The following is a 15818-nucleotide window of genomic DNA, read 5'->3' on the forward strand; positions in this document are numbered from 1 at the left end:
CCTTAGATGACAGGCATGTGCCAACTACTGTTTCAGAAGGGCTTTGTAAATAAACACTTGTCCAAGCTAGCCTTGAACTGTGATCCCGATCTCAATCTCCCAAGTAAGCTAGGAGTACAGGCATAACCCACTGGTGTTTGGCCAGAGAGCAAATCTTATTTCTTCCTTTTGGCTTTATTTATTTATTTTTGAAGTTTATTTTTCAGTTTGTTGTTTTTTAAATTTCTTTTTGAGATTAAATGATTACAAAAATTTCACAGTGCTGTGGGATAGTGATATTTAGCTAAAGTCACAAATACATTTTAACCTTCACAAGGCGAACTGTCATTATCAGGGCCTTTCAAGCTTGTGAACTCTACAAACTCTGACAGTATAACTATTTCTTCCAAATCGGGCGAGATGTACATTTCCTTTTGCTTAGTGTAAGCTATTCCCTCTTTCTCTCTCATTCCCTCCCTCCCATTGCTGCCCTTGAGTTGCTTAGTTCACTTTCATCAATGTCCAGTGCAGTTGATGGACCCTTCTGCTTCATTTTTTTACCTGTTACCTTTTGATTCTGTGCCCTCCTCTTAGCTTTCCTCAGATGTACACGTGTATATACCATATGTGGGGTCAAGAATGTAGAGTCATCTAAAAACACGACAAATTAAGAAGAGGGCATTTGTTTCTTGAGTCCTCTTTATATCATGTTGTGTTTTGAATGTAACATCTGCATATCAGGGAGACCATGTGCCATTTGTCTCTCTGGTCTTGGCTTATTTCGAAAAGTCAGACTTCTTTTTTTGGTCAATTGTGGGGCTTGAATTCAGGGCCTGGGTGCTGTCCCTGTGCTTTTTTGCTCAAGGCTGGCACTCTACCACTTTGAGCCACAGCTCCACTTAGAGAGCAAATCTTTACCCCTGTCTGAGCCAGGACTTACACTGAGCATTGAGGAGTCAGTCATGAGACACACCCATGTTCACAAGGAGTTCGTGTTGGGAGGAAGATATCTTTGAAAAAACACCCCAAAAAACAGAAAACAGAAAATACAAACCCACATCTCAAGGTTTCAGGGGGGAACAAGGAAGTGAGAGCAGACTTCAACAGCCACTTGAAGGGCTGAGATGTCCTGGCTTGGTAACACAATCACCAGGACTCGCCCTAAAACTGGTATGGAACAGACAGGCAAAATTGTGAAATGAATGGACAATACTCATGTTGCATTTTAAGTAATAGATGTGCTCACTCAAATTCTGTGCACAAACTGTAACCAAACCCACATTCAGCCCTGGGCATCTGCAGTGTGGAACACCTTGTGGGCAAATCTCCTGAGCAAGACAATGGTCCAAGTGTCCCCACTGAGGAGTGTGGGGTTCGACCTAGGGGACCACTTTATGTTTTGTTTGTGTCAGGATCTCACTATACCACCCAGGCTGGCCTCAAATTTGAGATCCTCCTGCCTCTGCCTTTCCAAGTGCTGGGATTACAGGTATATACTACCATACCCCACCTTTGAAGGTGTTTGTAAAGGGAGAGTATGACTGAGACGGGTCAGTTCTAGGATCCTTAGGAATTGCTGTTTTGGGGACCCTCTCCTCCCTGCACCTGCTCTCTGTCACCTAACAGACTGATGTCCCTTGATTTCTGGATGACAATTACCACTACCACCCCAGCCCATTTCCTATGTCACTCTGATACCTTCATAAGCTTTTTTCCTCAAAGTCCCCAACATTCCCTCAGCTCATGGAGCTCTACTGTGGTATAAATAAACTGCTGCCTGATGCCACCCCTGGGCATTCTAATGTAGGTAGCTGGGGCATCACCTCATCACTCTGTTGGCTCTAATGACAATCATGGGTTATACTGAATCCTTTCTGCCCAGGGATCAACATTAACCTGTCTGCTTTCTCTAAGTCTCCCTTTGGCATTTCTCTAGTGACCAGAAAAGGATGTAGAAAAGATGAAGCCACACACAGGCCAGGGGTAGGAGGCTGTCCTAAGGATGCAGGCTTCAGACTAAAAGGGGGTCAACCAAGTTCACAACTGACAATGAGCCATCCATTCACCCCAGGTTCCTTTCTTCCTGTCTTCCTGGGCTGTGAAGGCTACAGACCACACACTGGCAGAATCCCTGATGGGACTGGTTGCTGGCGACTCGGTTCTGCCCAACCCTGTTCAGGTACTGTGACCTGTGTCCACCAGATCTTTGAGTCCTTACTGCCAGGCTCAGAGGGCTGAGCTCTGAGGAAGAAAGAGAAGAGCTAAAACTAGCCTGGTGGCAGAAGTTGACATCAGGCGCCAGACAGGCATTTGCTTAGCAAACTGGCTAATTTTAACCTCTGCCTCCCAGACCCAAACTCTTTTGAAAAGGAAGGAACAAAAGAGAAAGTGATATTTAACACATTTCTATTTCGGTGCTCCTAAGGTCTCTCTCTGAGATGGCAAGTTGGAGCTTAATTGATTTCTTAGTCAAAAGAAGGAAGAGCTAGGGGAGAGACAAAAAGGAAAAACAAACAACCAGGAAGCCGTTCACTCCCTCACACTCACCTTGCAATCAGACCTCTCCAGTCCCGTCCACCGCTGAGCTCTCCCAGTTTTTTTAAGGCTGGCCAAGTGACTTGCATAATTGAAGATCTTTCCTAGAGCTGATCAGCCTTCTCTGGCCAAACAGTTGGCTGATTAATTATTAATCAGACTGAGTTTAGAAGGAGTAATCAGCAAGAGTCAGTGCTAATTTGCAAATGTCCCTGGGAAGGTTATTACTTAAAATACTTGGTGGAGGGGTTCCATGTAACCTTTGCAATTAGCCACAGGACATTGTTACCAGCCAAGCAGGAGCAGATCTATTCTCCAAACAAACCCACCCTGGCTATCTACTAAGGGCCAGGCGTAGGGCTGGGGCCTTTTTTTTTTTTAAATGGTTTTGCAGGCAGTAGTCTTAGAGGGGAAATGCATGGACAATAGACAAAAACACAAAGAAGCAAGAAAATATAAAATATTGACAAATGCCTAAAACAAAAGGAGATGCTGTAAAAGAGAGGGAGGAGCTGTTTTAGACTGCCCAGGTGAAAAAGGCCTTTTGGGGAAGGAGAAATGGAAATGGCACTCATTTCAAAACAGCTAGCTCCTTCTTTGTCTTCTCCCTCCCTTCGTGCCTTCCTTCCTGCTTCTCTCCCTTCCTTTGGCTTTGAAGTAAGAGTATTTGAAGATCTTGAAGGAACAACTCGGGGCACTACAGAGGCTGAGGGAGGGTCTCCACTCAGCCAGTCTAGGGCAGAAGGAATGTGGTGAGGCTGTGGGATGGGGAGGGGTAAGGTGGGGTGGAACACAGGAGGGAAGTTGGAGAGGAAACAGTGGCTGGCCATGGCAGAATTTTGTTTTCAATGTGATGGGAGGATGTTAGTAACTCTTAAATAAGGAAGACTATGATTTGATTTACAAACATTAAGTTGTTTTCATTGTTATATGGAAATGGATTACAGAAGAGGGAGAAAAATAGGCGTCAGCTATTAAGCAGCCCAAAAGATGCTGGTGGCAGGGAATGAGCAGAAATAGCCACTCCTGGGAACAGACAGCTGTGGGAAGTGGTGGAGAAAGGCAGGAGAGGAAAGGATTACGCTGGGGAAGGATGAGAAGTAAAAGCTGAACACTATCAATGTAACACACAGTTACACACACATACAATGGTATATTAGACTTAAAGGAAATGAAATTTGGACAAATGCTACATACAATATGCATGGACCTAGAAAACAAGCTAAGAGAAATAAGCCAACACCAAAGAGTACATCCTGCACGGCCCCACTTGCATGGGGAAACTAGCAGAGTCAGAAAACATTGTGGTGGTTACCAGGGGCTGAGGACGATTATTGGATGGATGTGGAGTTTCCCCTTGGAAAAAGCGACAAGGAGGCAGAGATGGACAGCAGTTCTGACCACCATGAAGTGTCCAATGTATTCAATGCCTCTAAATCATATACTTAAAAATCATTAAAATGATAAAAGTTTACATTATAGTTATTTTACCACATTGAAAGGAGAAAAAAACCTGAGCTTGCTTTGGACATATTCATCTGAGATTTCTGTTGATCTGTGCGGAGCCCAGAAGACCTATTGGGGCTAACATTTTCAACTGAGAGCTATTGGCATATAGGTGATATTGAAAACCAACCTGTGATGGCTGAGTTACCTAGAAAGAGGAAAGGCAGATAAAAGGAGAGTTTTAGGACACCCCCACTCAGCTAGTCTAAATGAAAAGGCCAGCAGAGAGGTTGAACGGTGGGGAGAGAGAAAAGGGACACCTGACCAATGTCATGTGATGCCAAGAAGCAAAGAAGATGACGATGGAGAAGTAACATTGGATTTTATCACCTGGAAATCACTTAGTAAAGTCAGTGTTAATAGAAAAGCTGGACAGATAGGAAAAAAACAGAGAATTTTTAGTTGGGCAAAGCGATTCACGTCTATAAATCTAGCTACTTGGGAGGTGGGGATAAGGAGGATGGGAGTCTGAAACCAGTCCAGACAAAAAGATAGTGAAACTGCCATTTCAATCAACAGTTGGGTGAGCATGGCAGTGCACACGTGTGGTGTCAGCTATGTGGGAATGTCAGTAGGAGGATCTCAGTCAGGTATCTACCCTGAGCAAAAATGTAAGGCCCTACCTGAAAAATAACTAAAATAAATAAGGGCTAGGAGTATGGTTCAAGTGGTACAGTTCCTGCTTAGCAAGGGAGAGGTCCAGAGTTCAAACCCCAGTACTGACAAAATGAAACAAAAAATTATGAGAACTGTATTTGATATGGCTGAGATTGGGTGGCAGCTGAAGAGATGGAGAAATGGAGGACTTTGTGAGTGCTGTTGTGGTTTTCGGTTGAAGATACTACAACATGACTGTATTCTGTTAGAGGCAGTCAAAAGATAGGGAAAGAAGGGATAGAAGAAGATGGGTTTAGTCAGGATGCTTAAGGGACAATGAGAGTTATAATACAGAGGCAACTTTCAATCTGTTGAAATAAGGTGTGGTAGAGAAGTTCACTCTCCAAGCCTTTCATCTACTCATCCACATTTCCTTTGCAGCTAGTCTGGACCACATGTCAGTTTCTGGCCAATGGAATTTGAATTGGATGTGAAATCAATCATGTCAGGCTTGGGTTGTGGATAAGCCCTGTTAGATTCTCCCTGCCACAGCACTGGAGAAGGTCATACTTCAGGTGAAGCAGTCATTAAGTGGTAACAGCCCCTGAGCTTGGATTCCTACCTGCATAATTTTGTGGAACCACTCCCACTGGCCCAGGATGGGTGTGTACCATAAGCAAGAAATATTCCTTTGTGGTGGGACACCACTGAGTTTGAGGGTTCATGAAATTCAAAGAAGGAAGTGTCCAGACATGAGATCACATTGGTAGGGAAGGGTTAGCTGTAGAGGGGTCTTGCATGTCTGATCAAGGGCTTAAATTTTATTCTGTTAGACAACAGAAGATGATTGAAAGCTTTCGCCTGGGGCTTAGCTTGTCAGAGCTGCATTTTAATTAAGCCTTTCTGGTAGGCAGTGGGGAGAATGGATTGAAGAGTGCCAAGAGGCTGGGAGATCAGTCAGGAGGCTATTAAAACCCACAAAGAAGGAAAGATGATGGGCTGGAACCCAGGGAGTGGTAGTAAGAATAGGAAGACATCAGGAGAACTTAGCAATTAATTAAATGTGACTAGTGAGATGGAGGTGAATCAGATGACTTCCAGGTTTGGGATGAAGTAGGTGGAGGATGGTACCATAAACTAAGTACAGAGCCAAACATCTGGACATTTTTCAGTGGTCAGTTATGAGTGGAGTTGGGAGACATTGGGGTGAATCAAGGTGGGGGATGTCCTCTGGACGGTTGGTGGTAATGTTCGGTGCTCAGTAAGAGGCTGGGAAGAGCAGAGTTGGAAGGAAAAACAAACACGTGGTATCACGTTGCCCAGGGAGAATGTCCCGAACACTAAGAGAGACAGAAAAAAAAGGAAGAAAGAATTGGCAAGGAGGGCCAACAAGAAGAAAGAGAGTTTGAAGGTAGAGAAAGGAGGGCTCCACAGGAAGAACATAACCTATATAAAGTAAGTATCACTCGTGTCGTTTTAAGGCAAGCTCGCAAAATACCTTCTGGAGGTAGAATTGAAAGTGTTGGTGTTTGGAGTGCGATGGGAGTATTCTCTGCTAATGAGGGAATGGGTTCAGAGAAAAGCGTGGGGCGGGGTGTAGAAAAGAGGGAAGTAGGTGAATGGGTGGGCAGAGAAGACATGGAATAACTACATGACTATTCTTCTAGATGTAGGGATACAGGGCTGTGCAATGTCCAGAGGCACTAGAAGTTTCCGTCCTCCAAGAGGTCTCTCTCCTGATCCCTTCAGACTAATCTAGCCCTCTCCAGACCCAAAGATGCAGACTGCTGAATTCAATGGTGGTTGTTTTGCTAGTTCCAACAGACCCTTGAATAATAGTTTCCTGTATGAATCCTGCCTTTCTAGTGAGTTGATGAGTGTCACACTCCTACCACTGCACAAGGGAAAGCTGAGATTAAAAGAAGTACCTCAGCCAAGTGCTCATGGCTCACACCTTAGCTACTCAGGAGGTTGAGATGTGAGGATCACGGTTCAAAACCAGCTCAGGCAGGAAAGTCTGTGAGATTCATCTCCAATTAACCACTAAATAGCCAGGCGTGGAGTTGTGGCTCAAGTGGTACAGTGTCAACCTTGAGCAAAAAAGCTAAGGTACAGCATCCAGGCCCTGAGTTCAAGCCCCAATACTGGGAGAAAAAAAGGAAGTAAGAAAGAAAGGAAAAAAAAAAAAAACAAGATGTATGTCTCAGAAAGAGAAGCTAGGCCATGGGTCAGTGCTAAGAAGTGGGAAGAGCTAACCAGCGACAGATGCAAGCAAACCTGTGTGAAATACTGTGCAATCAAAGCCAGGAGCCTGGACAACAAACATTTATGGCCAAATAAGAAAACAGAGACCTTGGTTATTCTGAATGAATCAACACTGTTCAGAAGACAGGGCTTGCCAGGATGCAGGGCTTCTGAAAGAGCCCAGAACAATTCTTTCCATCTGTCTTAGCTGTTCGTGCAGGCACCTGGCAGGTCCTCGGGAGAGGCGGAGGACAGCATCTTGTCTGTGCCCTTCACAGCACTGGCACAGGCTTCCTTGCAGGCAAGGTACTCAGTACAAACCTGTTGCTGGCAGTCAGCCCCCGACCTTGGTTTTCTCTGCACAAAACTGCCTAACCTCCAGCTTTAGCAGAGCCTGCGGCAGATAGCACCCCCTCGCATCCAGCAATTCCTAGCTCATGGTCTTGCTCTCTTTCTGGAAATAAGCTGTCACCTACTGAAGCCAGGAGGTCAGACTGTCATTCCATAGCGAGTCCAGGAGCCCAGGCCTGGCTCCTGGAGGTGATGCATGCCAGCAGCATGCCCGGGGCATTGGTCCTCTTCTATGGGGCCCAGCTGCAGAGCTTGTAATGCTATTTCCAACTCAGAGGGATAGGGGAGATGAGATTTTAAAGGGCTAGTTATTGATGGCTGCAACAGATGCAATTTCATGGGGCTCTATCAGAAGACATAGGTTTCTTGGTGCAAGGTGGCACCAAGAGGGAGAGGGCTGCACATACCCCAGCAGGGAGCAGGTTCTGGGTTGCAGTTAGGAGAGGGCTGCTCTGGCTTTACTGGTTCTGGCAAGCCATGCTCAGCATTCTCAGCCCTAGCAGCCTCTCTGCTAGCTCAGGATCTTGCCTCTGCAAAGCAAAGGACAGTTGCCAGGCCTGTGTCCTTCCAGGCATGAAGGCAAGTAGGTATAGGTATGATGAATCTTTCTGCTTTTGTGCCTGGAATATTGTGACCCAATTCCTTCTCAACAGGCAGGTATCAGCTGAAATCCCATCTCCCCAGTGATGTCTCCTTCAAATGTTTTATTTTATAAGGGGGTCTTCGTCCTCATTCTGTTGATTTCCGTATGGTGCATCACAGATGTGTGGTTTATATTTAATTTGATTTTTTGAATTACTGTGGACCTCATACACTCTTGGCCTGCTTACTCAGTGGGCTCTCAACCACCTGAGTCATGCCTCCAGCCTGGCTTTTGGCTGATTATTTAGAGATGGAACTAGTGGACTTTTGTGCCCAAGCTAGCCTCAAAATATGATCCTCTGGATCTCAGCCTCCTGAGTAGCAAGTGTGAGCCACCTGTGCCATATGTTTTTGATTGTTTTGTAAATGAGCCAGAAGTCCTACAAAGGCACAGGACTGTGTGTCCCCTTCTGTATCATTGGGTTCCCAAAACAAAGCCCACTGTGTGTTTAGGGGGGACAAGGGCCCAAGTAGTTTTTCTGGGTAAACAAAATTAGGATGGAAAGATGTGGGTACTGAATGTGGAGATGGAGATCAAGGAGAGAAAGATGAGCAGGTCACTCATCACGCCCAGGGGCCTCTGACATTGAGTATAGAACAAGGAGCTACTGAGTTCACCCATCACCCTCCTCAGCCTTATCACAAAGTCTGTATACCAGTAAACAAGAGTACTGCCGTCCCTGATCAAGCCTTGTTTCCTTCTGCTTCTCCCCCTACACTTCGTGCTCAAGAGGCCAGTGCCTGCCAACCACCCCCACACAGGTCCAGCCCAGCTCCTTCCTGTGTTTCTTTGTTCAGTACACAATCCACTGTGGCCATCCAGCCAGCATGGTAGGCATTGCCTCAGACCTTGCCCCTTCCTCCGCCCTCCCTCCCATGGAGCTCAGTCCAGCTGATTTTGTACCTGAAATGTGTTTTATTTCCTTCCATGCCAGCCTCTCCTCTCCAGCCCACACAGATGCCACAGCTCAAGGTTGGATCACCTCTTATCTGAAGGGTGGCCAGCACGGTTTATTGTTGCTTTCTGGGACTTTTAACACCATTAAAACTCAGAATGATTATTTTCCTTCCTCACTGAAACCATCAAAAAGCTTTCCACAACCTGTGGCACTGCCTCTAGCCATGAACATGGGGCAAAGCTCTCTCTGATCCAAACTCTTCTGTGGCTCATTGCTGACCTCCTTGGCCTGCCCTTCCTACTTCACCCCCTGCTCCTGACTTGCAAGGCTCTAAACATACCAGGGCACTTTCCTGCTCTGTGCTGATGGCAATAACTCCTGGCTGCTCAGCTCATATTATGGAGGGCTCAGTGGGGAGTTCATTTCTCTGGGTCCTCCACACAGGGCCTCCATGTGCCAGGAAGATGGGAGGACAACCTTATTTCTCTTCAAAGACCTGAGATTGTCTTTGTTGGACCACCTTACTTCACTCCCAGCACAAGATCCGAATGGGGTTGGATGTCATTTGACCTCAATGTAACCAATGAGAGCCCCTCTAGCTTCAAAGTATAGAGGGTGGGCACATGACTGAGTGTGGTCTAATTCAGGATCAGCTGAGGACTTTCATTAGAGCCCTCAAGAAAGATCCTCCCTTTCTGTCCCTAACACAGATAGGCCACAGGGACCTGATGGGAGTCATTTTTTTCCCAACGCATGGGGACAGCCTGGCTGAGAAGGAAGCAAAGCCAAGGGAGAAAGGGAGAGTATGTTAGCTCTCTCGTATTAGTTGTATACCTTGATCTAGTAATACCTGAAGCCGACTCCTAGTCTTTGCAGTTACAGAAACCAGAATACTCCCTTATCAGCTTGAATAAGCTAGAGGTAGGTTTCCATTTCTCTAATTGAAGGAATGCTGGCTATTATATGTCTCTCTTGGGTCCCTGGGGAAACTCATTTATACCTCTTAGAAAAGTACCTAGTGTATGATATTGTAAAACATTTAATAATGTTCTCCTCCCGGTCCTGACTCTAAGCCGCAGGGTCCGGTGAGTGTATGGCTATTACACAAACTTTAGTGTAGGGAATAAATAACTCCTCAGGACCCCAGGCTGTGTCTTTGTCTCCTGGCACCTAGGAAAGCCTGGTTAGTAGAAAAGTCTAAATCAATGCTTATGGAAATAAATAGAGGGAAAGTAACCATGAATATAAAGAATCTAAAGCAATGGCGTGATACAATATATATGAACGTTCAAATAAGTGACTACAGGTAATTAACAGACACCTCCCAGCCCCCGACATGACACGCCAGTCTCATTCTGACTCCATTTGTGTCTAATGGCCCCTGAATGCAATACCTAGTTAAAAGTCCCTGAGATCAAATAGCTCTCTGGTCGGCTGAAATTCCATGTGTAGAATGCCTAATAATTAAAACAAGATCTTTCCATAGGAGAAAGAAGGTTGCTAGCAGGAGGTTCAAAGCGACTGTCTGTGAAGTAGATGGAAGCTTTGTGTCCCCACCGAAAGAAATGAAAGCAAACACAAAGGAGAACAAAGTTCAGGGGCTCTCTCAAAGCTCTCAGTGGGGAGAGGAGGGATTGAGGGGAGGGGGTGCGGTGAGGGAATCCAGAGTTGGTCCAATATGCTTTCCAGGGAAACTCCTTTTTCCAAAACCAGCCCAGTCCACTGAGTGGCCTAGGGCAGAATGTGGGAAATTCAGGGTGGTAGACTCAGATCGCTTCTTCTCAGGCAGAGGAGAGGGTAGCCCAGACTAACAGGTGGATACCAGAAGCGCTGGTGGGTGCATCTGGGGACTGTCTTCCCCAGAGAATTCCCAGGACCATGTCCTGTCCTCTCGGAGCACTCTGGGCCAAAGGGCCATCAGCATCCCTAAAATAATGTCCTCTCTCCTTGCCCCTCATGTCTCAGATCAAAGTGGTCCCTGCTCTGAGGCTGAGTTTAGATAGAGTCTCCACCTGGGGCAGGGGAGAGGGAAGGTCTTCCACCTCTACTTGATTCTGATGTGCTTGGAGTGGCTCTTCCTCTGAACCCTGGAGCAAGCTCTCTACTCTCCTACTCTTCCCATGTTTGAAGAGGGAAGTTTGACAGAGGGGGTATGGAAATACAGAACGGGCAGGCAGAGCCTGACTGTTCAGAAGGAAGTAGAAGTCTGGTGGAGGGGGCAAGGTAGAGAGGCTGGGAATCTCCTGAGAGGCCAGGTCACAGAGTCACAGTTGAGGACACTGGGGATGGTCCAGGTCCATCCGGGACCTCTACCCTCAGGACAAACCTGGCTTCAGTGGTAAGCTTGGGCCAGGCCCTGGCTCTGCCTCTCCTCCTCCCTGCTCTAAAGGAAACCACCACTGGGGTGGGGGCAGAAGGGAAGAAGGGAGGCCCAGAGGGACCCTAACCCCTACAGCCAGAGACGGCGAGGGCCCCAGGCAGAGATGCCTTCTCCTTTCCCCTCTGTCACATAAATGTACTGAATGCCTTCTCCACACGCTGTCCCTCTCCCTTTCACTCTGTTTGTGGGTACCCTGGGGGGAGGGGACCAGCCACTCCCACTGCGTAGACCTCACTCCTCGCCCTACGCAGAGAAGAAGCCAGAGCCAGCTGAATTTGTGGGGCCCCTTTCTGCTTCTTTCAAGCAGCAGCTGGCTGCCCAGGATGCCCAGAGAGGCCACACTGCCATGATGACAAAGTTCACTGTCCGCGCCTGCCCTCCAATTGGCCTCTGAGCTTCCAGCAAAGTCTCTCTCCTGAGCTCGAGCAGCCACAGGCAGCCCAGGCTGTGTCCTGCCTGGTAAGATGCCCCGGGCTTGGAGGCTGAGGATGGCCTCAGTGGCCCCAAGTACAGACTCTGGGCTGGTAGCATTCCCCATCCTCCCCTTCCCCTCGAGTGATGCCTTGACTCTGCTCCCCATCTCAGGAATTTCATACCTATGAGGAACCAGAGAGTAGTGCCCTTGTAAGCACTCGCAGCGTGCCCTATTGCTTGTATAATCAACCCTATTTTCAGGTGTGGAAACCGAGGCTCAGAGGGGTTAGCAAAAATCCCAGGACTACTAAAGGGAGGGAGGTCACGCTGATCTGACATAACACCTGTAATCTCAACACTCAGAAGGCTGAGGCAGGAGGACCACCAGTTCAAGGCCAGCATGAATTACACAGTGAGTTTTAGGCCAGCCTGAGCTGTATAACGAGACGCTGTCTTAAAATCCAAAAAGAAAAGAAAAGCAAAAAGATGCCACCATGTGGGAGTTAGGTCTGAGTGGCTTCTGGCTTGCCTTTCTTTCAGTGACTTCACTTGACTTTCCTTCAGAGGCTGTCCCAGCCACTCATTTCAACGTGTCCTGATATATCATCCTGGGACGCAGACCCCAGGATTAAGAAGGTCTTCATTGTCCTTAACCCCAGTCCTCTAAAAACCTCTGGGACCTCATGAACATTAGGCATGGTAAAAGTATTTTCCTTTAATGAGAGGGGGAAGGGCCAGGACGTCATGATGGTCAGAGAGAAGAAAAGAAGAAAACACCTTGTCCCCAAGAAGGATCAGGAATGGAGAATCTGACCTCTAACTTGAGTTCAGTGAACTGGAGATAAAAGTGTGTGCATGTGTGCGTGCATGTGTGTATATGTGTGTATGTGTGTATGTGCGTGTGTGTGTGTGTATGTGTATGTATGATGGGATGTATAATTAGGGAGCAATACCAAATCTACTTCCAAGATCAGCCTTGCCTGCTCATGGTCAATGTCACACACACACAAAGCAACCAAAACAGGGAGAGTACATCCACTTTATACCCAAGGGACTTTCAAACACATCACAGTAGCAGGCACTAGGCTCGGCACAGTGACAGACTTTTCTGGCTGAAATCTGCACCAATGGATTCCTGAAGGCTAGTACAAACCACACAAATGGAGAAAACCCAGGCCACAACAGCTGTGGGGGGCAGGCACACCTGGGTCCTGGTACTGATACTCTCTGCTTCCGTACATTCCCCCACCCTAGATCCCCCATCTTTTATGAAGTTGGTGCAAGGTTACCCAAGATTAGTTCCTGCCACACTCTGGGCAGGAGTGGGATGTCCTGTTTTATGAAACAGCATGCTGAGGACTTGCTAGGTTTTCTTCAAATATCCTGACTTGGCAAAATACAAGATTATCAACCCCACAATTCCTCCACTAGTCTGTGAAATGTACATCGGCTAGAGCCCTTAATTAAATCTCTACCATGGACTTTCGGCTGGGGGAGGGGAAGTGTAGAGACTGAGTCAAGATATTACATGCCTCCGCCCCTGCATGTGAGGGAAGCCAGGCCCCATGAGGAAGGGGGCCCTATCTTTTTGATAGGTAAGCGATGCCCAGTTATTCAGATCCATCTTTTCCAGCACTATCTTTTCTGCTGTCTTTCCACACCTTGGCCAGAACTCAAGAGAACAGCCTGGAATCTTAATGCATGCTAATGAAAGCAGTAGACTCGTAAACTAGCAGCATCGAATTTTCACAAAAATCCAAGGATCTATGACAGAGAGGGACCGGGAGAGAGCGGATTCCTCTCACACAGACATCTTGAGCCTCCACGTTTGTTTATCTATAATTGCTGTGCAAGTATAAATTAAAACAACAAATGCATCCTGCCTGGCAATGGTGACACGGAGCCCTGTAAATAATTATCATTTAATCTTATAGCAAAGAGTTCTGAACGACTCCCCTAACGATTTCCTCTGTTCAATTCCTGTCCTACTGAGTGACTTAATAGGAAAAGAGATATCTTTCAGATTGGTTTCAGTCCAGAAGTTTGGACAATGAACAAAGCCATAGCTGGGGGTGGGGAAGAAGCTGCAGGAAACCATTTGGCTTTAGCCCATGGATAAACAAATGAGTCAAACAGATCTAAAGATTGGGAGGAGAGGGAGCTTGTATGGTTATTGATGTGTGTGTGTGTGTGTGTGTGTGTGTGTGTGTGTGTGTGTGTGTGTGTGTGTGTGAGAGAGAGAGAGAGAGAGAGAGAGAGAGAGAGAGAGAGAGAGAAAACATGCGCACGCTCACGTATGTGTACTCCTGCACCAGTTCTGGGGCTTGAACTCAGGACCTAGGCATTATCCCTGAGCTTTTTCGCTCAACCACTTGAACTATACCTCTACTTTGGCTTTTTGTTGGTTAACTGCAGATAAGAGTCTCATTGACTTTTCTGCCCAGGCTTGCTTTGAACCATGATCCTCAGATCTCAGTCTCCTGAGAAGCTAGAATTATAGGTGTGAGTCACCAGTCCCTGGTATGGGTTATTGATTGTTGCATCTATTTATAGGAAGACAAGACTCGGGCATAATCTAATAAGAGACCAGGCCTCTGTGTTCTGAAGAAGTGCTATACAACCATGAGGAGTATCTCAGACCTAACATGCTGTGGTGGGCAGTCTCAACTAGAAGACAGGCTTGGGACTGGGACTAACCTGGGGTAGAACCCCAACTCTGTTCCTTCCCAGCTGTGTGACCTCAGTTAATAACATAACATGTTAAATTAAAAATACACAATGAACAGCAAGGTGCTGATGGCTGACACCTATAATACTGGCTACTCAGGAGGCTGAGATCTGAGGATCACAGTTTGAAGCCAACCAAGGAAGGAAAGTCTGTGAGGCTCTTATTTCCACTAAACTACCAAAAATGCCAGAAGTAAAGCCATGGTTCAAATTGTAGAGCACTAGCTTTGAGCAAAAGAAGCTTAAGGATACTGCTCAAGCCCTGAGTTCAAACCAGGTCTAGCACAAGGAAAACAAGACGAAGCTGAGTACAGTGGCTCAGATTATATAGTCCCAGCTACACAGGGGGCTGAGATGGGGAGGATCATGGGCCTGAGACTAGCCCAGGCAAAAAGTTCACACTTCTTAACCAATAACTGGACACAGTGCTGTATACCTGTCATTCCAGATATGTGGGAGGCTGAGATTAGGAGGACTATAGCTCTAGACCAGCGAAGACAAAAATGTTCACAAGAATCCATCTCAATGAAAGAAACTGGGTGTGGCAGCATATTCCTGTTATTCCAGCTTTTGTAGGAGTCTTACAATTGGAGGATCATAGTCCAGGTGCCATTCTCAGCAAAAATAATGAAATAACAGTACACAAAAGGTCTGGGAGTATGGGTCAAGTGGTATGATAATACATCTGCTTAACAAGCGTGAGACCCTGAGTTTAAACCCCCTAGTACTACAAAACAAAACAAAATCTATCACACCACCACCAACAGAAACATAGAGACAGCAGGTATATTGACTCTAACGTTGTACTATTAAAATATCTAAATATAATGTATATAAACAGCCAGCTAGCTTGACATTTGACCAAGCCAACACACACACACACACACACACACACACACACACACACACACACACACACACACACACAAGGCCAAAAGGGAGTACAATGGGACTTTAAAAATGTTGGTGTTCATTCCACCTTTGCACATTTTCCATACATCCTCCAAGCAGCCCTCCAGAAAATTGATATTTTACACAAAATGGCCACGCCTGAGGGTCTGCAGGCTTGGCCTTACAGCTCATGAGGATTAGCGAGCAGTGAAAGTCCCCTGCCACCAACCCAATGCTTAGCTGGAGTCACTGGTGCTTATGGAACAGCAGGGTTTATGGATCAGAGCAAGACCTCAGCTTCCTGGGTTCCTTGCATAGTCACTGAGCCAATGAATTCTGGACAGCAGGTCTCCTGACTCTGGGTCCAGTCACCTTCTACTGCACTAGGAAACTTGAGTTCACTGGGTAACAAGTTCCCAAATCTGTGAGTAGTTTTACAAGTGTCCCTTCCCATGTCATCACTCCTAGGCCCTAGCCATGAGTTTGATGGATTTCCTCAACCAACCAGGACCCCCTCCCTCCAAAGACCATGTCTCATTCAACTGGAGAACTCATCACTTCAAAAGCATCTCTCCAGAAACATGCGGTTAGAGTCTCCTCCTGTTTCTTTCCTCTCTCTCCCCTTCTCTTTCTCAGCTTGCTGTTTCATCCCC

The 15818-nt window shown here is 46.6% G+C and overlaps 1 protein-coding gene across 1 annotated transcript in view; it reads right to left on the reverse strand.

Annotated features, from left to right (window-relative positions):
* Positions 1-15818, reverse strand: part of Csmd2 (CUB and Sushi multiple domains 2) — a 526828-nt gene that overhangs the window by 324628 nt on the left and 186382 nt on the right. The gene's annotated exons all lie outside the window — the stretch shown is intronic.

This window comes from Dipodomys spectabilis, unplaced genomic scaffold, assembly GCF_019054845.1.
Source record: "Dipodomys spectabilis isolate Male_0828 unplaced genomic scaffold, ASM1905484v1 ptg000002l, whole genome shotgun sequence".
NCBI lineage: Eukaryota > Metazoa > Chordata > Mammalia > Rodentia > Heteromyidae > Dipodomys > Dipodomys spectabilis.